Source organism: Elaeis guineensis, chromosome 14 (assembly GCF_000442705.2).
Source record: "Elaeis guineensis isolate ETL-2024a chromosome 14, EG11, whole genome shotgun sequence".
NCBI classification, from domain to species: domain Eukaryota; kingdom Viridiplantae; phylum Streptophyta; class Magnoliopsida; order Arecales; family Arecaceae; genus Elaeis; species Elaeis guineensis.
In genome coordinates this window covers 69,621,757-69,630,664 of record NC_026006.2, presented here as the reverse complement: position 1 = coordinate 69,630,664, position 8,908 = coordinate 69,621,757, and the positions used below count along the sequence as shown (strand labels likewise).

Here is an 8,908-nt window from a genome sequence, read left to right as displayed (position 1 = left end):
GCGGCATTGCATTTTCATGGCTCGCCTTCGGAAGCCCCGACATGATGAAAACACCCCAAAACCCATCCAAAACAAGAAAAAATGGTGTGGCAGCGGTTGTTCATGCCATTTAGTTACAAGGTATGTATAAGATTGTGTCAGAGGCCATTGCCAAACAGAAATGCAAGGAAAAAGGCCCTGACAGTGGGGCGTGCGGCCCGCTGTCGACCCTCTGACGCTGGCGGCCAAGGAAAAAGAGGGAGAGAGAGGAAGAGAGAGAGAGAGAGGAAGAGGGAAAGAAGGGGCCGGCCAAGGGAAGGGGACCGCCGGCGCCGTCGCGGGGGCCCGCGGTCGCGGTGCGTGGGCCGCCGCCGGCCGTCTGTCGCCGGCGGCCAAGGAAAAAGAGGGAGAGAGAGAGAGAGGAAGAGGGAGAAGAGGGGGCCGGGGCCCGTCGCCAGCCCTCTGACGTCGATGGCCAACGAAAAAGAGGGAGAGAGAGAGAGGAAGAGGGAGAGAGAGGAGGTAGCTCACCGTCGCCGGGAGCTCGCCGCCGTGCCGTCGAAGAAGGGAGAAGAGGGAGAAGGGAGAAGAGGGAAGGGAGAAGAGGGAGAAGGGAGAGAAAAAGGGGGAGAAGAGAGAAAACGCCATTTCCTTTGGCGTTTTCTCTTTTTTTTTTCTTTTCTTTTTTTTGGTTTTTTATTTTTTTTCTTAATTTTTTAATTATTTTTTTGTGATTTTTTAATAAATAAAATTAATTAAAAATGAGGATAGTAATTTGAATGATAATTTTTAATTTGAATTAAAGTTAAATTTTTTTAATTTATAATTATTATTTCTATTTTATTACCATTTTTTTCTCTTTTATTCACTTCTTTTATGATATATTTTTTTTAAATTTATTTTAAAATTTTTATAATTTTAAATTATAATTTTAGGTTTGTTCCATTTTTATCTTTTTGGCATTCTATTACGTATTTTTTTTTATTTAAAATATTTTTAAATAATTAAATTTAAATTAATTTAGTTATTTAAAATGATATTTTTTATTTCAATTATAATTATAATTTTTATTTCTTAAAATTAAAAATTAAAAATTTTATTTTTCAATTAGAATTACAATTTCTATTTTTTTTCAATTCTATTTTTTTATGGTATTTTTTATTTTCTTACAATATTTTTTTCTTTTCTTCAGATAATTTTTTTTAAAAAATATTTTGAAATGGACAACATAATTTGAAATGATATTTTTTATTTAAATTAAAGTTAAAATTTTTATTTTTTTTAAATTTTAATTTACAAATTTCTTTTTTTTCATTTTTTTCCTCTTTTTTTCACTTTTTTATGGCATTTATTTTTTTTATCAAAATTTAATTCAAATTAAAAATTTAAAAATTTATAATTTATAATTTTTATTTCTTTCACATTTTTTTCTCTTTTTTTTTTCTTTTTCTATGATATTTTTATTTTTTTAAATTTTTAAGATTTTTGTTTAGATATTTTTTAAAAAAATAAATTTGAAAAAAATATCTAAAATTATCTTTTTTTTTGAATTAAAAATTTAAATTTTTATATTTTAAATTTTATTCAAAATTAAAATTTTTATTTATTTATAAATTTAAAATTTAAAATTTTTTTTCCATTGTTTTCTGATTTTTTTTCTTTTTTTTGTGAGAAAAAAAATAGAAAACATCATTCAAAATGATGTTTTTAAAAACATCATTTCTATTTTAAATGATATTTTTAAAAATATTATTTAAATTTTTTTGGACGACGTCTACGTGGAAAATATGGGTGATGTGGCAGGGAGAAAATACCATTCAAAATGATACGCCGAATCTTCGTGTTCTCACATCTTTGGGGAGTCGAACCAAGAGGGGGATGATATTTCAAATTCATGAGCTGGGTCAAGTCACCATGGCATGCTTGCTCCCCCCCCCAATTCATGCGGCGGGAGGAATTCCAGATGATATTTAGCTGGAAGGATCCAAGCGCATAATCCATTCCAGGTAGAAGAAATAAGAACCACGTTGCTTGAATTGAATGGCTTGGATCATCCATTTTCACCAAAGCATGTGAACCAGGCAGGATTCATTAAAACAAAGCGTCGTGAAATCTTAAAGCCTTTAACACGCGCACCTGCCCGGGCGTGCCTATGCGGAGGCAAACCTCCCTGGGCTAACACACATCGGACTCAGTTACCCAACATCAAAATCAGCCCCTCCCACAACCCAAAATCATTGGGCTCGATGTTTTATACTCTGGAAGATGCGCACATCTGATCAAAAAAAAAAAAGAAAAGAAAAAAAAAATCTGATCCATCACCATGAAATTTTAGATCCGATCACGAACGGTGTTGATCTTTGTTTAAGATCCTAGATCCTGTTATCGACCGCCTGAGGGGGAGAGTACCGGCAGAGCTGGGTCAGAAGCCTCTCGTCCTCACTTGTTGCCGAATCCTCCTTTCTCCTCCTCCCCCTTCCACTGCCATGGCGGATTGGGCGACTGGTCCCGCCGGCTGCTGCGGGAGGAGGGACGGCACCAGTGGCGGATGTGGTTGGGGAGAGGTGCCGGCGGAGGACCGAGCGAAAGGGCCGTGGTCTCCGGAGGAGCACGCGATCCGTAGCATCCTGGTGAACTAGTCTGGGGCGAGGATCCCTGGCCGCTTTGGAAAATCGCTTCGCCTCCTTACGTCTAACGCAAGCCCTTCACTTCGGTGCCATGCTTCTCGCATTCTTTTTTCTTTTCTTTTCTTTTTTTTTTAATTTTAAATTTCGTGTGTTAATCTCCCAAGAAATTGTCGCCTATCTGATTAGCTTTTTTGAGTGATCTTTATATTATTATTATTATTCCTTGAACAATTTTTTTCTGGTGTTGATGCGGATAATTTGCATTTGGTTTTGGTAGAAGATTGGTGGGTCATGAAAACCCTAAAACTGAGGGTTTTGTCAAATGTAGGTTTCTCTTGAACATACATGTGATGCAAATAGGAAATGTCCATCTGTCAACCTTTCTAGGGCTTCGTCATGGCTTGGGAGCTCAATATACGTTTTTTCCCCTCCGTCTTATGCCAACTGCATATATGCATTTCCACCTCAGGGGCGTTGATTCCTTCTGAGTTGCAACTTGTCTGAGAATTGATGCAGCCTGCATCACTGTAGGTCTTTTGTAGGTCTGAATTATTTTGGAGGTGATGCGACCTTCAAACCGCACACGTTATGCAAAAAAAAAAAAAAGGGAAAAAAGTTTTGAAATACCATCTAACAACCTGTTACAAAAGAGCTATGTTGGCTTGTGAAATTCTTGAAGGTAAAATAGAAGGCCATGCATCTAGCTAAATAATTTCCTTCTCTTGTCAGATTCAACATCCATGCAATATTTATTTGCAGGTTCTTCTTTCATCTCGTAATCAATCATCAACTGCTTATTCTTTTATCAAATATATTGTAAGGCAACATAAGGGATGATGGCCCACATTCTTCTTTAACAGTCTTACATAATTGCTTTTTAAATTGACATAGACATGGCACCATAATTGAGCCAGAATATATGCAAACCTATTTGAGTCTTCACTTGAAGTATAATCTATTTGGTTGTTCCTTAGCATCCATATTATCCAGCTTGTCATATATGTTAACATTCAAGGAAAATAAACTAAGGAAGGTTTGTGAGAGAGCATTTGATTTGTGTCTAGCAATCAGATCGACAACTAAGTAGCTATATATATCGAGTAGGTTTCATTTATCTTTCTTATTTTGGTGCATATGAGCATAAGCGATCACTTGAGATTGCAAGTATAATTGAGATTGGTGGGTGTGTACTTGAACTTCAAATCATTGTGCTATATGTTTTGTATGTTCCATTTTGTTGAGTGATTCATTTGATGACGATATTTTACCTATGGCAGCTGCCAGTACAGTGGACATGTTGTCAATGTCTGCTCTACATTTTGTTGCCAGCACTGACAAGATGTGTATAATCCTGCCTCTTTTTGTATTTTCTGTCGGCTTTTTTCATATATCGAAGTCTCCTAGACTGCTGAAGTATCTGTGCTCTTTTTTCATTAACAATAAAAGAACAGTGCTGGTAGCGCCACCTTTCCAAGTTGAAATGTGTACCTCTCCCCAGCAAAAGCACTGAAGAGAGAGGTGCCAACTGCCAGACACTCATTGGCATACTTGCAAATGATATATATCATTTAATGTGTGTACTTTATATTTTTCACTAATACTTAACCGATATAAGGTTCCAAATCATTGAAAAATCCTTTCCAGATTTGGATGTGCCAACTTCCAAAAATTGTTATTCTTATGCCACACATCGACTCCTAAGAGCAGAAAATGAAGAGAAAGTAGAATCCATTTAGACTTTAGAGGTGTTCTATGTGGAGAAGGATTTCTATGTCATTGTGGAGTCTTCAAATTCTTCGAAGGTGATCCCTACTTCTGTGATCTCTGATCACCATCTCATTTTTATTCAAAGTTGCTACATTGGCATTACTGGCTCATTTCCCTGCATGCCTCGGTAAGTGCCTAGGTACTTCCTTAGGCTGCATGAGTTATTAAAGCAGCTTGCAGCCTGAATTCTAAAGCTAGGATTATACTGCCCAGCAGACTATATCAAAGGCGAAAAAGCATATTGTATTAGTTGGATATGCACTAAATTCATGATAGAATTTACTATGCACTAAATTTGCGATAGACTTTACTATGCAACTTTAATCAGGAAGGTATGCTCTATATGTGGAATAGTTTTGGGTCTTTATATTGTAATTAATTTATTTTGGTCTTTCGTTGCATGCAGGAGACCCAATAGAACATCTAAGTACCTTTCTTGCTAGAGCTATCTAACTTTCTTATGTAGTTGTTTAATAGAAAGTTGCTAACAATTGAATATATTTAACTATATTACTTTTTATACTATCATCTTTTGGTTATGAGTACCAATTATTCTAAGAAAAAGGGTGCCGAGGCTCTCATCATGTTAGGGTTTAGGGAGAGTCAGATGTATACAACCTTATCCCTATATGCAGAGAGGTTATTTTCGTGTTTCAAACTCGTGACACTCAGGTCATAGTATAGTAATTTTGCCGTTGCGCCAATGCTCACCCTCTTACTAAAATTTTATAGCCAAATTGCCATCTTTTCCATAAGAGAGGTATGTTGTCAGATGGGCCTGGTTGGTTGTTTAGGGGCATTACATGATAAGGTAAGCTCATGGGACCGAACATAGCATACTAAGGCCTTGTTTGGTTCAGCATAAGTGGGATGAGCAGGAAGCCCATTTTGCTGAAGTGACTTGGCTCTCTCTAGCCTAAGTCACTTCGGGCCATTTTACGAACCCCCTTCAGCTCCACTTCAGGTCAACCAATACCTAAAGTGAGCTCCTGCTGGGCTGATTTGACTTCGGATACCCAGTTACGAGCAAGCAAATAGGCCTTAAGTATCTTTATGGGATGATGGTGCTTGGAGTTCTTGGCAACCTCTGGTAAATCCCTCCCTCCATCTTTCCTTGATGGCATACCTTACTTCATTCAGCACCTATTGTGTTGCTTTTTCAGTCATATACTTGAATTAAATGCATTTTCCAAAACTCATATCTATCAAGTAGTTGGGTATGAGATATTTTGCTTCATCCCCTGTTTACTTCATCATCATTGTTCGTAAGGCCATAGATGGGTACTGATCCATGCATATTCAGCCATTTGCAATTTCCTGTGCTGTCCTCATTGAGTCACTTCCGAGGCTCGAATCTCAAAAACTCCATCATAGAGGGGTTGGTAGCAACCACTAGGTTGTCCCCTGCTTGCTATTTAAAAGCAATAATTAAAACCTGTTTTACAATCTGTATAATTTTATTTCTGTCACTGTCAAGAGACATGCATGAGAGCATGCAAAAGCTCATGAAAAATCACAACATACTGTATCTAAACAAAGATTATACATTATAAGCTCATTAAAATATATCACCATCAGAATAGAAGTCTCATCATTTTTTATCAAATCTTAACAGTCTACATGGTAAACTACACCTTCCCATATTTATCATCATGTTTTATGATGTTGTGAGCCAGGCAACAGGAATGTAAATTATCTACTATGCATCAAGGAGTGGAAACTCGGATTTGACTTGTGGAAAGCACCATAAAAATGACCATACTTTCACATTCAAAAGCAGTTCCATTGTTTTTCAAAATGGAGGACATTGTTTTGGAACTTATTTGCAATATCATGTGCTAATGACTCGTATGTCTTTGTTTTGTTATCGAACCTGTTATTGCATATCATTGTATTTTATACTCAATTCCCTTGATTTTTGCTATATGTGATTAATAAACCTGAAGCTGTTATTGCATACAATTGTATTTTATGTTCAATTGCCTTGATTTTTGTTTTATGTGATTAATACCTCTGAAACTTGATGAGCAAGACCAATGATACATACGTTTGCTACTGAGAAGGCGGACTGTATCATAAATGCTGCCGTGCAGTCCATGGTAACAAATGGGCATCAAGTGCAAGGCTTTTGGAGGGGAGAACAGACAATGCAATGAAGAATCACTGGAATTCCACTCTGAGGTGTCGAAGCATTGAGGCTGAGTGGTCAGAACTGCCACATGTGATGCTTTGGACAATACTAGTGTAGAAAAAACCAAAGGATCCTCAGAAGAAACTCCATCTATTGGGGATATCAATTTCTTTGAATCTTTGAAGGGAGAGATATTAATTCAAGGGAAAACATTTCTGAAAAATCTGAATTAGGGTCATCCTCAAAACTCTTTGCAGGGACTTGAGTTTTTGAGCTTGTGGAGCATCCACCTGTTCTAAATATTGAATTGGATTCAGTTCCATTGTAATTAAGCAGTATTGCATGGCTTAGAACTGGCTTCTAGACTAGTTGCACCTTTATGTATATTGGTTGTTTTGGTCTCATTGATTGTTATGTTGGTTGCATTTATAGCGTTGCTATTATGGCATACTGCAAGGAAACATTGTTGCCATGTTTAAATGCTGGTGTTCTTTATGTTTTATAACTGTTAAGCATCATTGTTCTTTTCTTTATATGTTCAGGTCAGAATATTTATTTTCTTAGGAAAATTTTGATTTATTTGTGCTGTAAAACACTGTAGGCTTAAGATAGTTGGCCTCTAGAACATAATCTTTCACTGTTTTTGTCATGCAGTTTAGATTTCTTTGATATGTCGTGTTCTATTGGTGCTTGGATATGCTTGTATACCCTAATCAATGGAGCATGTTTAAGCAGTATTGTTGAGCTCAGTTTGCATTAAATATTCTTAATGGACTCAAAAAGGTAAAAATGGTTGCTTGAATGAAAATATGGTTACTGAATATCACATTATTATAGTAAAAATGCCAATTAATGTCACCCTGTGTGCATGGGAATTTGCTATTCTCTCTGAACTTATTTTCTCTTTTGTATAGGGACTATTAGCTTCCATTATCTTGTCTGAAAGCTCTCATTTATCTTAGTTTTATAAAATACTTAAAGATGTATGCTCTCAAGCTTTGTTATGCTAGGATGGCTTTCCTATGTGTATCTTCTTGCTTGTGTAGCTGTGTCCTCTACCATATGTCAATTGCCTCCCACTGCTCTTTTATGTGTGGTTGTGTCTCTGCCACCCTTCTACTTGTGTTTTTGACTGTTTTATCTACCTTCTGTAGTTGAAATGAAATATGGCAAGGCTTGAGTCCTCCGTGTACCAAGTTGGTGCTCTGTCCTAATCACAGCTATGCAATCAAACAATGGATGAGTCAAGGTGTGGGACCCTTTTGGACCGTCACCACATGAATATAATTGTGGTTTCAACTTTCTATTCTAGCTTGCAACATGATTTTGCACCTGTGATCGGATATATGAGGACTATATCTAAACGAAGATTATATTTTATAAGTTCATTAAATATATCACCATCAAAATAGAAGTCTCATCGTTTTTTATCAAATCTTAAAGGTAAACGTCATTAACTACACCTTCCCATATTTATCATCATGTTTTAAGATGTCGTGAGCTGGGTCTACAGGAATGTAAATGATCTACCATGCATCACAGAATGGAAACTCTGGATTTGACTTGTGAAAGGCACCGTACAACTGACCTTACTTTCACATTCAAAGGCAGTTCCATTTTTTTTCAAAAAGGAGCACATTGTTTTGGAACTTATTGGCACATGCATGTGCTAATAATTAATACATCTTTGTTCTGTTATCTAACCTGTTATGACATATAATTGTATTCTATATTCAGTTGCCTTGATTTTTGCTATGTATGATTAATATCCCTGAAGCTTGATGAGCAAGAACAATGATATGTACATTTGCTACAGAGGAGGCAGACTCTGTCGCAATTGCTGTCCATGCAATCCATGGTAACAAATGGGCATCAAGTGCAAGGCTTTTGGAGGGGAGAACAGGCGATGCAATGAAGAATCACTGGACTTCCACTCTGAGCCATAGATGCCGTGAGGCTGAGCGGGACAGAACTGCCGCATGTGATGCTTTGGACAATGCCAGTGTAGAAAAAGCCAAAGGATCTTCGGAAGAAACTCCATCTATTGGGGATATCAATTCCTTTGAATCTTTGAAGGAAGAGATATTAATGCAAGGGAAAACATTTCTGAAAACTCTGGAGACATGGTCCATATTACAGATGACGCTTCTAAGCCTGAGGATCCACTTTACCTGTTTCAGCTAGTTGCCAGAGTAACTGCTTTCTGCCAATATAATCATGTACCTGGTCAGTCGGGTGGTTATTTATTGTCAAGACCAGCTCAAATGCATGGCATCATCCTAAGCCTTTCCACCCGACTGTGGAATCTGCAAATTGCTTCGTGGTATTTGCAGTGAATATCAGGTGCCAATGCCATGTGGAGTATGGCTGCTGTAGCATTCAAAATTAGTATTGTTGGGTATAA

General features: G+C 37.1%; 1 pseudogene; it reads left to right on the top strand.

Annotated features, from left to right (window-relative positions):
- The first annotated feature begins 2,145 nt into the window (after window positions 1-2,145).
- LOC105033045 (transcription factor MYB1-like) lies at window positions 2,146-8,908 on the top strand (annotated as a pseudogene).